Source organism: Artibeus jamaicensis, unplaced genomic scaffold (assembly GCF_021234435.1).
Source record: "Artibeus jamaicensis isolate MK-2021 breed Jamaican fruit bat unplaced genomic scaffold, CSHL_Jam_final scaffold_11, whole genome shotgun sequence".
In the NCBI taxonomy this organism is placed as follows: Eukaryota; Metazoa; Chordata; class Mammalia; order Chiroptera; family Phyllostomidae; genus Artibeus; species Artibeus jamaicensis.
Genome location: NW_026522027.1, coordinates 2514186 through 2536448, shown reverse-complemented (window position 1 = coordinate 2536448; position 22263 = coordinate 2514186).

The following is a 22263-nucleotide window of genomic DNA, read 5'->3' as shown; positions in this document are numbered from 1 at the left end:
CCTTCTCCTCTCTCTAAAAATAAATAAATAAAACATTTAAAGAAGGGAAAAATATACACAGAATTTCAAGGCCTGCTGAGTCAGTGGGTGGGACCTCCTCCTCCCTGCCTTGATGTCTATCGTAACATCCCCGCCTTGAGCATTCAGAACCCAAATCTTTGGGGGCTTGGGGGCCACGACCACTCTGGCTGCTTCCTGCTGTGAAAGGGACATTGAGCCTTCTCTGGGGTCCACCTGCTTGCTACCTGTCAGTCAGAGGAAGCAGAGGGAGGTGTCCTTCCATCGGCCGCGATAGAGGCAGAGCCTCTCATCCTGGAGGTCAACAGTTGCTTATGACAATCATTTGTAGCTTTATAGCCTCTACTCTACAACAGATAAATTCTGTTAATTAAATAGATTATTATGGGTCCAAATAGTCCTATTACTAGTGTAATGAATCATGGTGCTGTAAAGGGGGGAAGCCATGAATTTGCGTCCCCAAAAGAGGCTGAACTTTTGACCCTAGAGGCAGACTCAGGGACGCTTTGGCTGTTGGGTTGGGCCTGCCCTGACCTGTTAACACAGAAGCAACACTCTCCTTTGAGTTATAACCATGTTCCTCCCGCCGAGGCTGTGAGGAACTGCTGTGATGCCCTTCTATTTTGGAGGGCAGCTCCAGCCCAGGAGTCCAGTTGCTCTGGGAGTGCTGGAATCGTTTCCCCTGTTTTAGTTTAATGACCCAGCTGTTTCCTGTCATAGGCGGCGGTGGATTCCGAATGGAGCTCCCCCCACCCCTGCTCCCGTGGCAGAGAGCATCCTAGTAAGTGACATTAGCGGAATAAGGGGGCAGGCCCTTTTGAAAAGATGTCCTTGTCCTCATAACGGGAATGGGAGGGAGGCATTTCCCCACACTATGGAAGAACATTCCCCAGGGAGCAGACGCCCCTCCGCTGTGGAGGGAGGGTGCAGACCCACAGACCCAACAGACTCCCGTCAAAGTGGGTATTTCTGCCATTAGAGCTATTTCTGCCAATTTAACTGTCTGGGTTTCTACAGAGACAGATCTGCCTTTGACTAGATGCTTGGTCCTTGGGTATTCAGTGCCCTGCCATTGTAGCCCTTGCGCCGCCAGCGAGGCCGCGACCAGGGGCTCTATTATGGGATTGCAGAAACTTGTGCTATTTATGAATTCAGTGAAGCTAGAGCCCCTCTTCAGTTCAAAATGTACGGCGACCTGAGAGCTGCGGTACAGAGGGATACATTCCTCTCTTTCTCGTGGGAGGAAGTTATTGACGGAATAGGATGGCCTGCCTTGGCAGTATGTTGTTTTGGGCGAGTTCTTGTCTAAAGGTGGGCTTTGGAAAGCGGGTGTAAATGAAATTTGTTTTGTCCCCCAGGTAAGAAATCCTCCCAGAGATAATAGGGTACCGCGGTGAGGAGAATTCCAGGAGTAGTGTTTGTAAGCAGGGGGGATTTGGGATTAGAAAATTTTGTTGGCACTGGCTGTCAGCAAGCCTTCCCACAGGCGTGCCCCCTGGAGTGTTACTGACAATGCAGAAGGGGTAGCTGACCTATAGGTGGTTTATGAAGTGAGCAAACACGGGCCCTCTCGGGGAGCGTGGACTGCTAGTGGAGAAAGTCCTGGGCAATCACTTAGCAAGGTTTTGAGTGGCTATGATGCCCCATGAGCTGGAATGTGCGGTCTTTTCTTCCAGGGTTGCAGAGACCTTTCCCCACTGTTCCGGTGCCAGCGGCTGAACACAGCCCAAGCTCCAGGTGGAAAGATAAAGCCAACTGGAAGAATTTAATTTTAAAGCTTGGGCCGTGTGATTGGCTAACTCATAGGCAGTGTTAGGTGCAGATTTAGCATAAGTGAAAGGGGGTGAGGGGTAAAGCAGGAAGCTACTTAATCAGACTCAAGAGGAGCCCCGTGGAGAGTGGCTGGAGGTCCTCCCTGGCTCACAGGAGGAGGCAGCGTCGTCTTGCGGTTCTGGAAGTCCCGAAGGCTTAGTTGACTGCGCAACTGGACTAGACAGTGACGCACCCAACTGGAGACGCCAGGGACCTTGATGGCTGTTGGAGAAGACATAAGAACAGGGAACTGTCCTTCCAAATTTTTGTTAAAACCTGGGCTCCTGGGGCTACATTGGGGCTGTTGCATCCTGACTAGGTTTTTGCCGCAGCCTAAATTCTGGGAGGGTGCCCTGAAACTGAGCCGCAACTGGACCACCCCTCAGGGAATGTCCATTCAAAGGCAAAAAAGAAACTGGGACTTTATGTGGAGGGGGCTGCAAAAGAGCGCATCCTTTAGGTCTAATACAGTAAACCATGCAGTATCCGCAGTAATTGTTCCCAGGTGAGGGTGTGGGTGGGGACCACAGGGTTCAGCAGAACCACAGCCTCATTGATGATTCTCAGACCTTGGACTGATCTGTAGGAGTCGTCCTTTTTCCTGACCACTAAGGAGAAGTGTTACAAGGGAGCTTGCGGGTTTAAGTCGTCCATGAGAAAGAAATTTAGAAGTTAGAGGCTGAGGCCCCACCCTTACCTCGGGTCTTAGAGGGTCCTGCTTCTGGTGGGGAGCCTGTGAGGGATCTCTAAGGCCACTGAAGACTGGTGTAGCATTTTCAGCCCGACCAGAAACTCCGGTATCCCAGACCTGCTGGGTCCATCTGTCCCTCCCTGGTGGGGGTGAGAGTACTTAGATGGCCCTCAATTTATGTAACTAACCTGCAGAGAGGTCTTAAGGCAGGATTCCCTCCTGTAACTCCTTTGGTTCCTAATAATTAGAGAAGATCCTGTCGCAGAACAGGAGTTGGGCATCCAGCATCTACAAGAAAGGAGTGAATAAAGTCATATCCACCCCAGACGCAGCCCAGAGGAGGAGTGAATTCTTAGTGGTGGGTCCTCCTGCTATACGCAGGCCAGGGCAGGAATGGGAGGAGGGGGGTTCGGCAAAGGCTTGATAAGGGCAGACTAGGTGGCCCCTGTAGCTAATTAAAAGGTTATCGCTCTTCCTGCCACATCCATGCATACCCTGGGCTCTCGTTCAGTGATGGTGACCTCTTGAGGTGGGGCTGACCAATGGCCTGTAGTCTTGCATTCAAAGCCACTTCTTTCGATCAGAACACTTCTCTGTGCCGTGCCCCTTCTCTCGGTGATACGGGAAACTTTGAAAAACCTCTGTTTAACCTTTATTTGCCCAGGCCCCAGGCGCCCTAGAGAGAATGATGGGGCCATCTGGGAGGGTGGGTGGCCGGATAGTGAGGACTGGAACTGGCACCCCTGCTGATAGAACAATTATCACATTCTGCTTCTGTACCCCATGTTTGTCATGTAGACAGGAAGACCCCTAATCTATATATTCCCCAAGAATCCTTTGTTCGGGGCTCAGAATTTGGAGACTGACTCCTATGCGCCCGTGCACGTTAAATAATAAACCTCGTACTCCAGAATCCCTCGGTGTCTGGTCGCTTCATTTTCCTATAACATCGGCACACACGACACTCAGTGTCACTTAGAGCAGGCTTTACAGGGCCCATAGGACGTGACCTTGGGGGCCCCTCGAGCACAGCTAGAACTTGGGCCTGCCTAGTCTCCCTCCGGTCCTGCTTTCTCCCCAGCCCTGGCCTCCTTCTCCTGGTCACGGTGATAAAAACACCGCGTTGGCTGTGGTCAGCATCTCCCCCAAGGAAACCCCGGGTCCCTGGAGACATTTTTGTAATGAATTTCCTACTAATATCAGAAGCCAGCTGAGTTAAAATTTTATCCTTTAGCATCACTGATCCCTCCTAAGACTCTGAGGCTAAGTCAGTACGTTGACGAGAGCGTCTCTCAGACTCTCTAGGAGAGCAGTGGGGTTTTCATCTGGGCCCTGGCTAACAGAAAACTCCTTGGAGTAATTAACGGCCGTTTGGTGGCCTGCCTTGAGTCCAGGCTTACAAGTAAGAAATGGTTTCCTTCGCCCTTGTGGGGATTACTATAACAATCTCATTCAGGGCCCAGAGGGGGAACCGCTGTTTCTCTGGAAGGATATTTGTGTTCAGACAGAGGTAAGATGTTAGCAAGCTTTCTGGCCTCCGTCATCACTTTTTCCTGTTTGATGTCTGATAAAGCTTGTCCCAGAGCCACCATTCCATCTTTCCAGGTCAGTTCATATGCTAAAGGAAGGTGCTGGAAAGTGTCTGTGTTTGTCCAGATTGTCTGAGTCATTGTCAAGGCCAGCTCTGACCTGCGTGAGCTCGAGGAGGGGAGGACAGAGGTCTGTGTGTCAGCCGGGGGCCGAATTCTCCTGCCCTTCCTACTATGGGCAAGAGCTTAGCGGTCGGAGCAGTTTTAAGGGCAGGAAAAGCAGGGGCCGGTGGCTGTGCTGGGGACCCCGGGTGTGGGGGCCGTGAGGAAGACTGAGAAAGGGCTTTCCCTGGGGCCTCTGGGGCCAGGACTGGTTTGGTGAGCACCTGGGAGTTGAAGGATGAATCAGTGAGCTCAGCTAAGTCTGTACTTTTTGTATGAACCCCTATGGCCCCTCAAATAGAAAAACGCTTTGGGTGTAAGGAATCTCTGACCACTTTCCGAGACATTTACAAAAGAGGCTAAGTTATAGAATTGTATTATAGTGCAGGGTCCCACGGAGTGGCCAAACCTCCCCGTCCCCTCGTGGATATTGGGGCCAAATTTTGTTATAAAAAAATCAGTTGGTCTTTAAATTCTGAGGATCAGACTGTGACCAATTAGAAAGAATACCCCTTAAGAGGGTACAGCAGGAAACAGACTCTTGATTCCCTTTCTAGAAAAGGGGAAAAGGCTAGTGGAAGGAAGGGCTGCCCGGCCCCTGGCAATGGGGGCGCTGGAGAAAGAGTCTTAGTTCCTGTGCTCGTCTGGGAGCTGAAGTCTTTGCAGGGAGTTGGGGCAGAGCTATCAGGCTCAGGCCTCAGGCAGGACTGAAAAACAGCACTTGAGTTTTCAAGGCTGAGGTCACCTTTTGCCTCGGCCCTGGAGAGGGAGCCCTGCTGGTTCTGCCTTCGAATGAGTCCGAATAATCTCCCTATTGTTCCCAGGACCCAGTAGTTCCCCATTTTCCTTTCCGAGTTCTGCAGTTTTAGGAGGGGGTGACATTTTCCCTCTGGTACCGAAGTTCCTAATTAACGGAGGCCCAGTGGGGCCAAGCCCAGTTTGAAGCTGAAGCCCAAGGCAGGGCTTGGGTTAGGCAGGCAAAGGTGCAGGCCGGACAACGCTGATCCCAAAGCAAGGCCTCAGGGCACTAGCCGGCCAGCTGGGCTGCAAAACACAGCAATTCTTTGTAAAGCAGCTAGACGAGGGAGTGGTGGAGATGTCAATGGGGTGGTCAGAGAAGGGGAAAAAAGACTTCGGAGTGAGGCGAATTTGGACGAAAAGCCCCAGCGAAGAGAACAGGACCTGGAGAATCCAAGGCTACAGTCTTGCCTTCTCTCCAGAACTAGACCAAAGTGGGGGACTTGCCATGGGGACACAAACCTAGCCTGTCCTTGCCTTCGCCAGTGTCGTTCTTGGCTGCGAGTGCCCTAGTGGCTTTTTAAGGGTCCACCAGTGCCCTTGTGTGGGGAGGAGGAGGGGAGAGAAGGGAGAGAAAAGGGTATTTTCAGAACAGGTGGAACATCGCGCCCCTCCTCCCGTTCCTGTGAGTATTCATTTCAGATGCAAATTGACTTGCTGGATGTCGGGCTGGGATGGAAAAAGATTCTGTAAATTTACCACAGGCCAAGGATGGAAACCAGAGATTTCCAAGCTTTGGGCATTTCCGGGCCACACTTTCAAAGTGTGCCGTTTCCTGAGAGGGGCTCCCGAAGGCCATTAGCCCTTTGGCCATCTCCACCCGTCTCAGATGTCTCGTTTCCTCCCGACTGTCTAGGGGGCTCAGAGTGCTGGGTGACCGGCCCTTATTTTGCACGCCCCGGAGGAATCTAGCTTACATTGCAGTGATGGGAGTCCCCTGTGAGGCCCCTGCAGGTCTTAGGGGTTGACCCCAGACACCTCTGCAAGGCCCCCACTCACTGAGGGACGCCCAAGAACTCAGGCTGGTGGGAGGAAGTGACTCTTGTCTTCAGAGCCCAGACAGAGCCGGAGCACTCATTGCCGATTTCAGCGTTTCTACCTCCAAAGGCAGGCCGTCTTTGTGCCCCGCCCCCAGGCCGTCTTTGCGCCCCGCCCCCAGGCCGTCTTTGCGCCCCGCCCCCAGGCCGTCTTTGCGCCCCGCCCCCAGGCCGTCTTTGTGCCCCGCCCCCAGGCTGTCTTTGTGCCCCGCCCCCAGGCCGTCTTTGTGCCCCGCCCCCAGAGTGTGGCACCTCCCTTACTCCAAAGGTGTGAGAGACCCTACTCACTGCGTTCCACATGGCTGGAGACAAAGGGCGTGATTCCTCACGGGACCATTTAGGTTACGGGAGAAACTCCCGCAAACCTGGTTCTTCCTGGCAATGCAGTAAAGAATTAGGGATCAGAGAGTCCTCTATCGAGTAAGCAGGGTTTACAGGTGATGTGCTCTTCATGGAAGAGGACAGGCCTTGCCCAGGTGGGGGAGAAAGGGAAGAGTGAGTGTGAGATACTTTGTTCTGGGACTAATATAGTCGGTGGGATGGGGAAGGGTGAAGAGGTTACATATTGACTGACAGGTGAGGGTGGTGCTGAGTGAAGAGCCTAAGGTGTGTGTTAACGGGCTTCTTCCCTCGAGTTGAAAGCTCAGTTTCCAAGGCTTTCTTTCCCAGATAGTGGAGATGATACACAGAATTGCAAGGCCCGCCGAGTCAGTGGGTGGGACGTGTCTCCCTCCTCCTCCCTACCTTGGTTTGCTCTCTATCCTATGGAACAGGTATATGGGAGTTCTTTGTGTCATTTTCACGACTTTGCCTTAAGTCTGAAACTATGTCAAAAGCTTAAGAAAATGACAGACAGGCCCTGGCTGGTGTAGCTCAGTGGATTGAACGTGGGCCTGCGAACCAGAGGATCGTGGTTCAATTCCCAGTCAGGGCACATGCCTGGGTTGCAGGCCAGTTCCCAGCAGGGGGCGCAGGAGAGGCAACCACACATTGATATTACTCTCCCTCTCTTCCCCTCTAAAGATAGATAAATAAAATCTTTAAAAAAAATGACAGACAGTAATAACCCTGCACTAGAAGGTCATACATAATAACATACCACCTGGAAAAGTTGTGAGGCTTAAAATGAGCTAATATTTACAAAACAGGACTGTACCTATTTTTTCTTTGTTTAATATTTCATACTTTGGGATGGTTATAATGTAAAACCAAAACTAGACAGAACTGTTGGGAGAGTCGTACAATCACCCGCACAGGTGCGGCTGGGAAGGCCCGAGGTGGCCGAGGTCATCAGCCTGGTGCTCACCCTCCCAGCCGTACTGCATCTTGTGGTTGCCTCTTGTCCCCCACCCTCCACCACCGGCACCGGGGACCCAGCCTGCAACCCAGCCCCGTGCCCTGACTGGGAATAGAACCTGTGACCCTTTGGTTTGTAGGCTGGCACTCAATCCACTGAGCCACATCACACAGGGCTGCCAGGCATTTTTAAAAAGCACCCTTCGTTGCCCTTACCCATGTGGCCCAGGTGGGTGGGTGCTGTCCTGAAAAGCCAAGAGTCACTGGTGTGATTCCTGCTCAGGGCATATGCCTAGGTTTCGGGTTTGGACCCTGGTTTGGGACAGAGGCTGCAGATCAATGTTTCTCTCTCATGTCGATGTTTCTGTCTATTTCTCCCTCCTTCCCTTCTCTCACTATAAATAAGTAAATAAATAATCTTTAAAAAGAAAGAATTAAAAGCACTCATTATTTCTTTGTGCTAAGCACTGTGGCGAGCGCTTTCCACACATCACTGAATACAGAGCCTGCTCCTAGAGCAGTTCTCGCGTTTGGTCTCCCAACTTTGATGGTGAAAACGTTCGCGCCCACAGACAAGCTGGAGAGACGTTGCCATGCACGCATGGTTTGCAGGCCGGCGGCACTCAATCTACTGAGTGCCCTCCACTCAGATCCACACTTGGAACATTTTCTGAGGCTCTATTGTGCAAGTGCAGGGCCTGAGGCACAAACAAGATAAAGTCCCTTGTTCAAGGTCACCCTAGAGGGTGCCCCCCAAATGACTCGCATGCATGTCAGGGGTGGTGGGACACAAACAGGAAGGCCCTGCCCTCGCCTTTGACAGCTGGCTGTGGCGCGCTCCACTCTTCCACAGGAAAGCCACGGGCCACACGTGGTTGTATACATTGAAGTTTAAATTCATTACAATGAAACAAAGTCTAGAATTCAGTGTGTCAGTTACATTTCAAGAGCTTAAATAGCCACACGAGGCCACCGTTAGGGGGGTTGCTGACTTGGGCTGTGAAAGAATTCACAAAGAGAAGAAAGTGCTGAGAATAAAGATTTTATTTCACTTTCCCACGGGAGGCAAAGGGCTGGGTGTAACTGCACCAGCACCAGCACTGAGGGGTCGGGGCTGAGAGTTTCTATCGGGTGATGGGGGTGGTTGCGGAGCTGGATGTCTTGGGGCTGCAGCTTGTTTCGATGTTATGTTTGGATGCAGGGTCCGGTGGTCATCATGGTCTGGTTTGTTCTGTTTTGCAAGTTCCCGGAGCCTCTGTACCTTCAGGGCACTTCCAGTAACTTTCCAGTCCTGAGGATGAAGTTTCATCAAACAATTAGGGTCGGTCATGCTTCATGGGGTCCAGCCAGCTCTGGGAGAGAGTGGCTTTTGTCCTGTTAGCCACTGTATGGATGGTGCAGATACAGACATTTCCATTCTCCAGCTCTGGACTCTAGTGGGGAGCAGAGAAAAGACCTGTGATTTTGATCCACGTGGGGGTGAGGACAAGCCCTGGGGTCTGGCCCGACCACGCGTCTGTAGTTGACTGTGGAAAAATTTAGCCAGCTGGCCTTTTCCCACTCTTATCTTTAACCCTTTTTTAAAAAAATTAAGAATTTAAAAAAATGTATTGATTTTAGAGATAGGGAGGAAGAGAGAAAGGGAGGCATGATTTGCTGTTCTAGTTATTCATACATTTGTTGGTTGATTCTTGTATGCGCCCTGACCAGGGATTGAATCCAAAACCTTGGTGTATCTGGATGTGCTCTAACCAGCTGAGCTACCTGACCAGGGCCTCTTTAAATTTTTTTTTTTCTTTTTTTAACCTTTCATTTGGCCCCAGCCTGTGTGGCTCAGTTGATTGGGCATCCTCCTGCAAACTGAAATGTCACCGGTTTGATTCCCAGTCAGGGCACATGCCTGGGTTGCAGGTTCGGTCCCTGGGGATGTGTGTGCAGAACGCAATCCATGTTCCTCTCTCACGTTGACATCTCTCACCCTCTTTTTCTCCTCCTCCCTTCTCTTCTCTCTGAAATTGATTTCAAAACAAAACAAATAAACCTTTCCTCTGCCTTCATGTGCCTGTTTTTCTTTCCTAGTCTCCACCCTGCCTCTGACCTGTTTAGCATCAGCAGGGGTTCCGTGCCGGTGCTCTGCCATTCTAACTGTTCTGACGGCTGCCATGCTGAACTCTCCAGGGGGCAGAGTCAGAACTGTTGTGCCAGAATCTGTGCCTCTCCTCGGCTTGCTTGGGCGAGGTAACCCCATGTGGGGGGAAGAATCTGGAGGCGGAGTTTGGGTTGGGACAGATCCAAGTTCCCATTCTCTCTATTTATCACCGGTGTGGATTTGGGCAGGTGACTTCACTTCTGTGAACCAACATGTCCTATCTGTAGAGTGGGTGTGATTGGATGTGCTTCCGAGGGGCAGGGTGGGAATGGTGAAGGTGAGTCCCACAGCTGCCCTAGCCGGGGAGCGCGTTTGGTAATCGGTAGCTGCTGTTTGTTTGCACACACTGTTTTCCATTTTCTCTACTTGTGGCTCTTGAGGGCAACGCCCAACCGTTGAATGACACAGAATTCGAAAGACAGAAGCAAGACCTGGGGTTTCGTCCATACAGGGGATTAAAAATCTGCAAGGTGAGAGTTTATACGTACTATGAAGGGTCACGACCACATGGAAACCCTAGTTGGGGTTTGTGGGCTAATCAATGAGCTTTTCCACCCGAACTGTTAATTTTTAAAACAAGATTTTTATTTACTTATTTTTAGAGAGGGGAAGGGTGGGAGAAAGAGAGGGAGAGAAACATCAATGTGTGGTTGCTTCTCACATACCCCCAACTGGGGGCCTGGCCTGCAGCCCAGACATGTGCCCTGACTGGGAATCAAACCAGCGACCCTTTGGTTCACAGGCCAGCGCTCAATCCACTGAGCCACACCAGCCAGGGCCTGACTTGTCTGTTTCTGTGAAAATCTGACAGTTGCCACTTCAGCAAAAACCGTTCACTGTGGCTGTCAAAAAAACATCTGATAGAATGGGCTCCTGCGATGGTCACCAAATTAAAGAACACCCAGAATATCCCAGTCCCCACTTTGGGAAGAGTGATGGCCCAGCTGGGGAAACGCACCCTCCAGACTCCGCCCTGTCCTCCAGAACTTCCTGTGGCGACTCTGGTCTGCGCTGTGCAGCGTGGAAGCCACGAGCACCAGACCACAAGACCACAAGCGACAGGCGGGAGACATCGAAGCTTTAATTTTCTTCCTTTGAATGGACCTGAATGCAAACAGCCACATGTGGTTCGTGATACATCCTGGACGCGGAGCCTCAGAAGGGCAGCTGGAGTGATGCCTTCTCATCACCGGGTTCGGTGAGCCAGCCAGCGGCGGTTCCTGATTTTGGGTCTGAGCTTTGGCATCCTCTCTCCCTGCCAGTGCAGGGAGAGCTGCTGCTCTTGGGGTCTACTCTCTGCTGTTCAGTATCAGCGTGACCACCGACTGGCCATTTCCTGGCCCGGAGCCTTAGTTCCCCAATCCGCCCAGCGAGGGAGGAGGATTTATTTCCCCTTTGCAGGGTGTTGTGCAGTCAGGCTCAAGTTCTAAGCCGGCCCCACCTTTTCCTAGCTGTACGGCCTTGGGAAAGTGCCTTAATCTTTCTTGGCCTTTGTTTCTGCAACTTTAAAACGGGCATTAACCTGATGTTCCTTCTAAAATAGTTGTGAGGATCACGAAATATTTTCGAAGTACTTAGAACAGTGCCCAGGGCGTGACCTATCTGTCTGCTTTTGTTTGTCTTCCTTGCAGAAAGGCCGGATGGAGCCAGTGGGTCATGAAATCGATTCACTGAGGCCCCACCAGTTTTTGGGGGGGTTTATTTCTTTACTGTTTCTTTTGGGACTTTTGTTTCCTGTGTTATACTAACAGTTCATAAAGACACATTCGACATTATCTTTTTAAGTAAGGATATATTTTGTTTTGTGATGCTTTTGCTTCAGGTTCACAAATACATTGCATACTGGTCTTTTTTTTTTAAAAAGATTTTATTTATTTATCTTCAGAGGGGAAGGGAAGGAGAGAGGGAGAGAAACATCAATGTGTGGTTGCCTCTAGTGCATCCCCTGCTGGGAACTGGCCTGCAACCCAGGCATGTGCCCTGACTGGGAATCAAACTGGTGACCCTTTGGTTCACAGGCCCTCACTCAACCCACCGAGTTACACCAGCCAGGGCCATGGCATACTGGTCTTGATGTTGAAAATATTTCTTACTTCCAGTGTGCTCAGACATGTTTTAAAAGCACTGCTTTAATAGTTTTTTTTGAAAGATCTTGGATTACAGAAAAAGGTGTGAGGACAGTACAAAAGAAATTAATTTTCCTAACTCAGATGAGAGTAAGTTGCTAATATCAGGCCTCACCACCTACTGATGCTTAGTGTGTGTTCCCTGTGAGCAGGGACCTTCTTCATAACAAAAGTATAACTTCAAACAAAGAGAAGACTAGCACTGATAAATTATAACCATCTAATCCTCACAATCCATTCAGGTTTTACCAGTCACTCCAATAATGGCCTTTGGGGTTCCTGAAGAACACAAATTCAGCCGGGGAAATGTGAACGTCTTAACTGACTTCCCGGAGCCATTTGTGAGTCAGGCAGCAAACAGAAAGGAACTCCGAACAACTGTAAAAAAAAAAGAAAGTTTTTATGGGCAGATTACCTCACTAGTGTTTATCAGGAAATTCCGGAAGGATTGGTTTAAAATTCCCTTCCTGGGAGAGACCAAAACTGCATTTTGGGTCTGTTTCTTTTTAACAAAGCAAAGGTTTCACTCTCAACTCAAGCACCGAGCATCCTGTTTAGGGGTCCTGTCTCCTTAGCTTCCTTTAGTCTGGAAAAACTCTTCCTTCTTCCCTCAACCTTCCTGACTCTTGTGAATGTAACAGGCCAGTTTTCAGGTGGGATGTCCATCCATTGCCTCAGGTCTGACTTCTCCTCATGATGGATTTGGGTTGTGCTTCTCCCACCCGCGGTATCATGGAAGGGATGGTAGACTCTGTTCACTTTGGAAAGTGGGCATTTTCCAGCCTTCTCCACCTCCAAATTCCCCCTCTCCCCTTGGTAATGACTCTGTTTTCTGGGGACATATTTTGGGGCTGTGCACACACCCCATTCCTCGTCAAACTTTTGCTTCATAATCCTGGTTTGTTCTGCTGTTCACATCGTGCCCAGTTTGGCCTGTGGGAGCCCTTGGGAGCCGGCTCCTGTGTCCTTTCGACTTGTCTGCCACACATTGTTTGAGCATTCTCCCCGCTTCCTGGCACAACAAGGGAACCTTGTTCCCCTGCTGTGCCCGTCCTGGAACTAGGCTTTACTCCGGGAAGTCCTGGCCCATGTCACTGCAGAGTGACATTTAGAAACCACCGTGCTTGCTACATGTTTCTCATTGCTGCCGGGGTCTTGCTTCACCCTGGTTCCCTCAGTGAACAGAGGTGGGGGAATATGAATACACAGACACGCACAAAGATCTATATTCCTCCATCTATCTCTACATGGTGAAAATCATGACTTTACGCTGCAATTCCATCCCGATGCTTGAGGGTTCAGTCCAGTTTCCTCCCTTTGAACACCTGTAGGTCGTTTTTCCCTCAGTGAGGAAGACTCTGGCTCTCAGCGTCCTTGATGGATTTCCTTATTTGCTCCATCCTCCCCCTCCCCCGCCGAAGATTTCCAAATCTCTTACAGCTGCCACCGCCCACACCCCACAGCCCCTGGGTGGACGCCATCCTCACCCGACTTGAGCCTGTGACACTCCCTTCTGAGCCCCGCGTCCCTCCCTCCTGTCCCTCTTCCAGACACCTACTTGCTTGTGTTCACGAAAGGAAAGGAGAGAAAGGAAGAGCATAATGTGTGTAAAACGGAACAGATTTTCTTTTGCTCTTCCAGTTCCTGCGTCTGAGCTCCTAGCTCTGGTTCCCTTTCCTCTCCTCTTCCTTGTTCCACAAGCCAGAGTCTGCATGACTCTGTAAGTGTTCTTTCTTCTACGGAACTGGACGAAGGTTTCAGATGTGTTCCGTGCAGGGCTCGCCCAAACAGAAGCTGCAGGAAGAGAAGAGAAAGGAGACAGAGGAAGGACTTGAGGGGCGGGGCATCGAGTTCCATGAAAAGCCTCAGAGGGGGAAAGAGGCCTCAGAGGCCCCCCGTGTTTCCCCCAGGGTTTGACCTTTGAGGCCCGTGTTTATGCTTGAGAAGTGCATTCCGGCCTTGAGAAGGCCAGGCTTGTTGGGGACACGGCAGGTGTGCCAGGGGACAGGGTGGGAGGTTCTGCCTGAACTGGCTTTGCTGGTTTCTCTTCTTCTTGGGCTTGTGTTTTTAATGAAGGGCTTGTTTCATTCTAATTACATAGGAAGTACATGAATACCTTCTTGCTGTGAAACAAACATTTGAGCCACAGAGAGAGAGAGAAAGAGAGAGAGAGAGAGAGAAACAGCCCTTATGGGAAGTGGGCAGCTAGCAAGAGCAGAGGGAGGAACTGGAGTGCGCTCGCTCGGAAAGGTTCTTCACAGTGACCCACGTGGATGGCTTTGGACTTGGCAGTTTTCCTCCTAGGAGTTCATCGTGGAGAGAGTGACATAGACTCCCGGGGTGTGGATAATGCTGAAAAACTAGGAACAACCTAGATCTTTATTAAGAGGAGACTGGTCACGATAGTTATGGTTTCAGAAAATTTGATTATTGATGTGATGGGGGACTCAAGACTTGGGAAATTTTAGCTTAAGGTAAAAAATATATAAGTCTAGCAAGTAGTGTGTACGTTAAAGCTTTTGTTTCAGAAACTGCAGATAAGGGCCATCCTGTCTCCTGGGAAACAGCTGGCCTCCTGGGGCACTGACAGAAGATTACCAGCCTGGGGACATCCGGACCCTTTGTGTTCCAGGGAGAACAGACAACCACCCTCCCCTGGGAACAGCCAACTGCCCAGGACAGGAATATTGCAGCTTCTGAATCTCAAAGCCCTCACCTCACCTTGTTTATTCCCTTGTTATAAAAAGTCTGACCTGGAAAGAGAAGACAAGATGGTCTGTTAGGATATGAACCTGCCATCTTCTCAGATCACCAGCCATCTGAATAAAGTGCCCATAAAGATTCAGTCACTGTCATTGCTTATTGGGTTTGGTAGTGACAGGCAGCCTGAACACCAGTGTCTTTTCTGGTTACAGATGGACATTTAAAAAAACAAGGCAAAGGAATTATGCTGAGTGAAATAAGTCAGACAGAGAAAGACAAACACTATGTGATCTCACTTATATGTGGACTCTGAAGAACGAACATATGAACAAACACACACAAAACAGACACAGGGTCACAGATGCAGAGAACAACCTGATGGTACCCAAGGGGAGGGGGTGGGCGGCTAAGTGACAGAGACGAAGGGATTAGGAAGCCCAGATGTCCAGTTACAGAGTAGTCAGGGGGATGGGAGACAGAGCACAGAGAGTATATAGTCAATGATGTTGTAACAACTACGTATGGTGCCAGGTGGGTACTGGACTGATCAGGGGATTGCTGAGGAATGCGTGTAAATGTCTAACCACTATGCTGCGCACCTGGAACTAATATTGAACTATAATATTAATGTACAATATTGAATGCCCATTGTAATTGAACAATAAAAAAAATACAACAGAAAAAAGAAAAATACAAAGTGCCTATGTATGTATTCATCTGGAGAGATCTTGTAGATAATATAGAATGAAAAAAACAACAACAAGATGCAGAACAGTGTGCAAAGATCGTGTTAAGAAATGATCTATGTGAGGTCCTGGCCTGGTAGGTCGGTTGGTCAGAGCGTCATCCCGATATGCCAAGGTTGTGGGTTCAATCCCCTGTCAGGGCACATACGAGAAGTAACCAATGAATGCATAAATAAGTGGAACAACAAATCAAAGTCTCTCTCTTTCAAATCAATAAGTAAAAGTTAAAACATAACAGTTAGAAAGTGATCTCGGTGCGAGTGCTTGTGGACATCTACCACACCTCAGGAAATTCCCACAAAGTCCCACAAAGGCAATGCATGCCCTTTCCTCTGGAAAGGTGCCACGGGATGGGGGTGGAAGGGACTTCTCCATTCTCCAAGCCACGAGTCGGCTCCGGGCCTCAGTCTCCCCTTTTGGAAGGGGAGGGTGATGAAATCAGAGACTGGAGTTCCATTCAGGAGCAGGCGCCCCAGAGGGGCCATTAACAGAGGCCTTCCCATTGCTCCTGGGGCTTCCCGGGGGCTCCAGCCTTGGGCCACCTCCAGCGGTGACAAGTCAGTAGCGTTTCCACATTTGCAGATGCCGGTCTGCAGCCAGATAGATTCCCAGGGGGATTTTTCTAACTCCTTGGCAGCCTGCGGCAAGCGGGAGGGGGAAGATCATTCAATCCTTTCCCGTATTTCTTCACCCCACCACACCCTCTTGCTTGGGTCCAACAGTGGGGTTTCCCTTTAGGATTCTCAGAAACCATCTTGTTCTGTGTAGGCTGGGCCTTCCCCTGAGGGAGGGAGTGCCCCACCCCCACCACCGCCCCCACGGGTTCCCGCTCGCCCACCTTGTAGTATGTGGCCTGTGTAGGAACCCATCCCAGTTCTGCATACAAGGAGCTCGGCCGCCAGGGTCCAAAGCTATGTCTCCACACCAGATCGTGACTCCGCACCAGATCGTGACTTTGGGCAAGGCCTTTATCTTTCTGTGCCTCAGTTTCCTCACCTGTAAAACCGGAAGCAATATGAGACCACCTGCTTCATAGACTTGTGCTGACACTAATCAGCTAATCAGTTAATATGTCCATATTTGTCCTGTCCAGTAGGCAGCCACTAGCCACCTGTGGCTATTCAGTCCTTGAGATGTGGCTGGTGTGGCCTTGAGGGGCCGGGAGCCAGCCGGGAACTACTGGGAACTGGCCTGCAACCCAGGCATGTGTCCTGACCGGGAATTGAACCGCGATCCTTTGGTTCGCAGGCCTGTGCTCAGTCCACTGAGCTACACAAGCCAGGGCATCACCTCTTTCTTTTTCTAATGTGATTCCTAAAAAATTAAAAATCACACATGTGGCTCACATTGTATCTAAGAGATACTCACATTGTATCTCTTAGGAAAGTGCTGGGCACATACATTTTGCCTTTTTTCGTTTTTCTTTTAGTTTTTTTTTTCTGTTTTCTATTTTGGTTGCTTCAAAAAATTTTTTTTAAATTAATTTTATTTAGTTATTTTTCAAGTACAGTTTTTTGTCTATTTTTCCCATCCCAGCCTCCCCCGCCCCTTGCTCCCCACCTCCCTCCCATTTCCACCCCCCTTAGTTCTCCCAAATTTTTTTTTAATTGATGAGAGAGAGAGAAATATTGATTTGTTGTTCCACTTATTTATGCATTCATTGGTTTCTTCTTGTATGTGCCCTGACCCAGGATCGAACTTGCAACCTTGGTGTATTGGGATGACATTCTAACCAACTAAGCTACCCAGCCAGGGCCAATTAAAAAATTTTATTTTATTTTATTTTATTTTGATTTTTTTTTTAGAATAAGAAATTAGGATAGATCGCCAACAGATACAGACAGAATTCTGTGTGATTCCCAATGTCTCTCAAGTCAATTCATTTCTTTCATTTCCACCGCCTGAGTCCAGGCTTCCTGGTGTCTTGACTACATCCTGTTGTTCTCCCTACTTCTGTGCTCACATTCCCTGGGGGCCATTGCTCCTGGCCACCCCCCACCCACCCCCAGCCTGTCCTCCTCCACTTCTGGGTATCTGGGAGGATCACCTTCCCCGCACCTGAAAGGCACGCGTGGCCACATGACTTGCTGTGGCTGCAGAAATAAGAGCAGAAGTGACAAGTGCACTTCCAAGTGGAAGCCTTTGGGCTGGCGTGTATACTTCTCTGTGGCCCGGATGACCCGACCACCAACCTTCCAGAGGGCAGAGCCGGGGTGGCTGAGTGAGGTCAGAGTGGAAGAGGGTCCTGAGAGATGTGTGAGTGCCAGTGAGTAAGGAATAGGACTGTCTGTGCCAGGCCAGTGAGTTCTGGAGCTCTTTGTCACCGCGGCACAACGTAGCCTGTCCTGACTCCTGTCTTCCCCCACCCCCTCAATGTGCTCTGCGACTGGCATCGTTTGCAAACCTGGTCGAGTCCTCCCACTGGCTGTAACCCTTGGCTGATTCTCCAGCACTATCAGGAAAAGCCCAGATGCTTTGCTGTGGTTCTCAGAGGTCAATTCCTGCGCTTCGTCATCCTCATTGCTTCCAGCTTTATCTCCAGCCGCCCGCCGCCCTTGACCCACATTCCCATACCAGTTTACTGTGAGTGTCACACTCTGCTCACTCCCCGCCTTTCCATGTTCCTTCTGCTCAGGAAGCTTCTCCCTTCTCCTGCCCTGTCTACCTGAGTGACACCTAGTCCTTCTGTAAGACTCAGCTCAGACACCCTCTCCAGCAGGAAGCCCTCTCTGATCTCCAGTCTGCACCAGGTGCCTCCCTTGGGGCTCCCACCGCCCCTGGGCTCCCCCATCCTTGTTCTGATCACTTTACATGGTCTGTTTCTGAAGAACAAGTCTCTCTGTGCCACTGGACTTTCCGTCCCCTGAGGGCAAGGCAAGGGCTGTGTTTTCAGCACTGCCCACTTCAGGGCCAGGCACAGGGGAGGGTTTCAATGAATGTTTGTTGACTGAATAATAAATGAGTTGAAATTTTAAGCAGATCTCTTTATCACAGGATTTTTGAGGAGAGGGTGCTGTCTCTGCCTTTCTCTTCTCTGAATTTTTCTTTTTTTCCCCCCTAGAGTATATTTTATTAATTATGCTGTTACAGTTGTCCCATTTTTTCTTTCATTTATTCCGCCTCTGGCCTGCACCCCTCTTTCTCCAGCACTCCCCCACTTAGTTCATGTTCATGGGTCGTACATTTAAGGTCTTTGGCTTCTCCATTTCCATACTATTCTTAAGCTTCCTCTGTCTATTTTGTACCTACCATTTATGTTACTTATTCCCTGTACTTTTCCCCTCATTCTCTTCCCTCCCCCTCTCCACTGATAACCCTCCATGTGATCTCCATTTCTGTGATTCTGTTCCTGTTCTAGGTGTTTGCTTCATTTGTTTTTGTTTTTTTAGGTTTGGTTATTGATAATTGTGAGTTTGTTGTCATTTTACTGTTCATAGTTCGATCTTCTTTTTCTTAGATAAGTCCCTTTAACATTTCATATAATAAGGAGTTCATATGATGAACTCCTTTAACTTGATCTTATCTGGGAAGCACTTTATCTTCCCTTCCATTCTAATAAAAGCTTTGCTGGATAGAGTGATCTTGGATGTAGGTCTTTGCCTTTCACAACTTCAAATACATCTTTCCAGCCCCTTCTTGCTTGTAAGTTTTCTCTTGAGAAATCAGCTGACAGTCTTATGGGAACTCCTTTGTAGGTAATTCTCTCCTTTTCTCTTGCTGCTTTTAAGATTCTCTCCTTATCTTTCATCTTGGGTAATGTAATTATGATGTGCCTGCGTGTGTTCCTTCCTGGGCCCAACTTCTTTGGAACTCCCTAGGCTTCCTGGAAGTCTGTTTCCTTTGCCAGATTAGGGAAGTTCCCTTCATTATTTTTTCAAATGAGTTTTCAATTTCTCGCTCTTCCTCTTCTCTTTCTGGCACCCCTATGATTCAGATATTGGAATGTTTAAAGTTGTTCTGAAGGTTTCTAAGCCTCTCCTCATTTTTTTGAATTCTCGTTTCTTCATTCTGTTCTGATTGAATGTTTATTTCTTCCTTTTGTTCCAAATCATTGATATGAGTCCTTTTTTCCTTTTCTTCATTGTTGGTTCTCTGTATATTATTCTTTTAAAAATTTTTTTTATTGATTATGCTGTTACAGTTGTTCTATTCCCCCCTTCATTCCCCTCCACCCTACGCCCCCGTCCCCACCATTATCCCCCCTTTGGTTTATGACCATGTGTCTCAAGTCCTTTAGATTCTATATTTCCCATACTATTCTTGCCCCCCCTTCTATTTTCTATCTACTGTCTATGCTACTTATTTTCTGTACCTTCTTCCCCCTTCTCCTCCTCCCACTCCCCTGTTGCTAACCCCTCCTTGAGATCTTCATTTCTATGTTTCCACTCCTGATCTAGCTGTCCTTTTAGTTTGCTTTCGTTTTAGGTGTGGTTGTTAATAACTGTGAGTTTGTTGTCCTTTCACTGTTCATGTTTCTTTAACTTCTTTTTCTTAGATAAGTCCCTTTAACATTTCATATAATAAGGGCTTGGTAATGATGAACTCCTTGAATTTAACCTTATCTGAGAAGCACTTTATCTGTCCTTCCATTCTAAATGAAAGTTTTGCTGGATAGATTAATCTTGGTTGTAGGTCTTTGGATTTCATGACTTGGAATACCTCTTTCCAGCCCCTTCTTGCCTGTAAGGTCTCTTTTGAGAAATCTGCTGACAGTCTGATGGGGACTCCTTTGTAGGTGACTGTCCCCTTAGCTCTTGCTGCTTCTAGGATTCTCTCCTTCATTTTAATTTTGGCTAATGTAGTTATGATGTGCCTTGGTGTGTTCCTTCTTGGGTCTAACTTCTTTGGGACTCTCTGAGCTTCCTGGATTTCCTGGAAGTCTATTTCCTTTGCCAGATTGGGGAAGTTCTCCTTTATTATTTGTTCAAATAAGTTTTCCACTGGTGGCTGTGCCTTTCCCCCTTCTGGTACCCCTATAATTCGGATGTTGGAGCGTTTAAAGATGTCCTGGAGGTTCCTAAGACTCTCTTCATTTCTTTGGATTCTTGCTCCTTGACTCTTTTCTGTTTGGCCATTATTTGCTTTCTTCTGGTCTACTCCATTGATTTGAGTCCCAGTTTCCTTTTCATTGCTATTGGTGCCCTGTGCAATTCCATTCATTTCAATTAGTTTCGCCTTCATATATTTGTCTAATTTGTCGGTATAATCAACCAGTTCTGTGAGGATCCTGATGACCAGTGTTTTAAACTGTGCGTCTGAGAGTTTTGCTATTTCTTCATCGCTTAGATCTATGGGCTCTGGGGCTTTGAGATCTTCCTGCGCCATTTTTGGTCTGTTTGTGCCCTTTAAGTGTGAGAAGCGGCGCCTTGGACTCCCAGGTGGCTGGGTTGTGACGCTGTATGTGGGGGCGTGGTCAGAGCGGGGAAATGGCGACCCCCTCTGCTGTTTCTCACAGCTGGGTGAGGAACAGCGCCTTAGGTGGTTCACCTGGGCCGGGCCTCTCAGAGTCGCTGGGTTATGACGCTATATGTGGAGGTGGGGTCAGAGCAGGGAAATGGCGGCGCCCTCCACTGCCGCTTGCCGCGGACCCGCCGGGACCCCAGTCCAACCGCCCACTCCCTCGCCTGTCCACCCGCGCACAAATGCGCGACCACAGTCAACACGCACCACCGCTCCCCCGCTGTCTCCCCCGCGGTCGCTCGCCTGGTGGCTCCCTCGGTGGCTCACTAGGTCCAACCCTGCACCTGGATTCCGCGCCTGAGTCCATCCGGCCGAGTCCTCCTGTGCAACCCCTCACCAGCCGCTGGTTTCGCCCCTTACTGGTCAGGCTGAAGAATTTGTTGTTAACAGACTTCCGAAAAGTTCAAATTTCTGTGTTCTGGCTGTGTTTTCTGTTGCTAATATTTAGTTTTCTCTAATCTTGGTTGTGTGAGAAGGCACGGCACATCCACCTATGCCTCCATCTTGGCGGAAGTCTGTATATTATTCTTTATTTCTCTTTTCATAGCCTTCACTTCTTCCTCTATTTTGTGACCATACTCAGTCATTCCTGCGAGCATCCTGACTACCAGTGTTTTGAACTCTGCATCTGATAGGTTGGCTGTCTCCTGGTTACTTAATTCTTTTTCTGAAGTTTTTTTTTTGATCTGTTGTTTCATTTGGGCCATATTTCTTTGTCTCGGGGTGCCAGTCTGGGCGAATGTTTCTTCTTTAACTCCTCCGTCGTTGGACTTCCACACAGTTCAATTTTCTCTCAGGTCTGGTTGTTTTTTGTTTTCACATTGGTTGTTGTTCCTCTTTTGGTTGTGCAAGGGAGCAAAGCGTCTCTGCCTACGCCTCCACCTTATCTGCATTTTCTCCCGGAAGACTTCCTCTGGAGCTGAGACCCAGCAGCTGGCACACTGCATGCTGTAGGGAAGTGGCTGTGGTTTCTGTGGAGAGTCCTGGATAAATTCTTTTTTTCTCAACTCCTCTAACCGATTCAGCCCAAATTTCTGTGCTGACACACACCTCCGTCAACTTTTATTTTCATATTCTCCCAAACATTTTTTTCGTGCAGGATTTCAAGCATACAGGGAAGTTGAGCTAATTCTGCAGTGAACACACATGTACCCGTCACCTGGCTTCTTACCAGAGGACTCCCCTCGCTTCATCGCCCATTCCCCCCCACCGTCTTTGCATACCTATGGTGGTTGTCACTTCAAAGTCAGTCGCCGTCACCAGTGTATTTCCCTCGAGACACTATCGTGTGTGAAATTAACAGGAGTTCAATATTTGCTTACAGTTCCTTCTTGTTTATTTAGTGTTTACTTTTCAGGTAAGGTTTACAGACACTGAGATACACTTTAAAGGAGGTAGGATTGATATGTAGGCCTGTGCCAGCCACGTCCCTGTCTGGCATAACCGCCGCTCCGGGAGGTTCTCCCCCACCCTTCCCCACCCAGTCTCTGAGTGTGAGAGAGAAGTTGGGGAGGTAGGAGAATGTGGGGGGGAGAGGGGGTACAGACCTTCAAGGACCTCCTAGACCAGGATGAGGAATTCAATAATGCAATCAGTACTATTGTCGACACTCTTTTTTTTAAAGATTTTATTTATTTATCTTCAGAGGGGAAAGGAAGAAGAGAGGGAGAGAAACATCAGTGTGTGGTTGCCTTTCCTGCGTCCCCTGCTGGGAACTGGCCTGCAACCCAGGCATG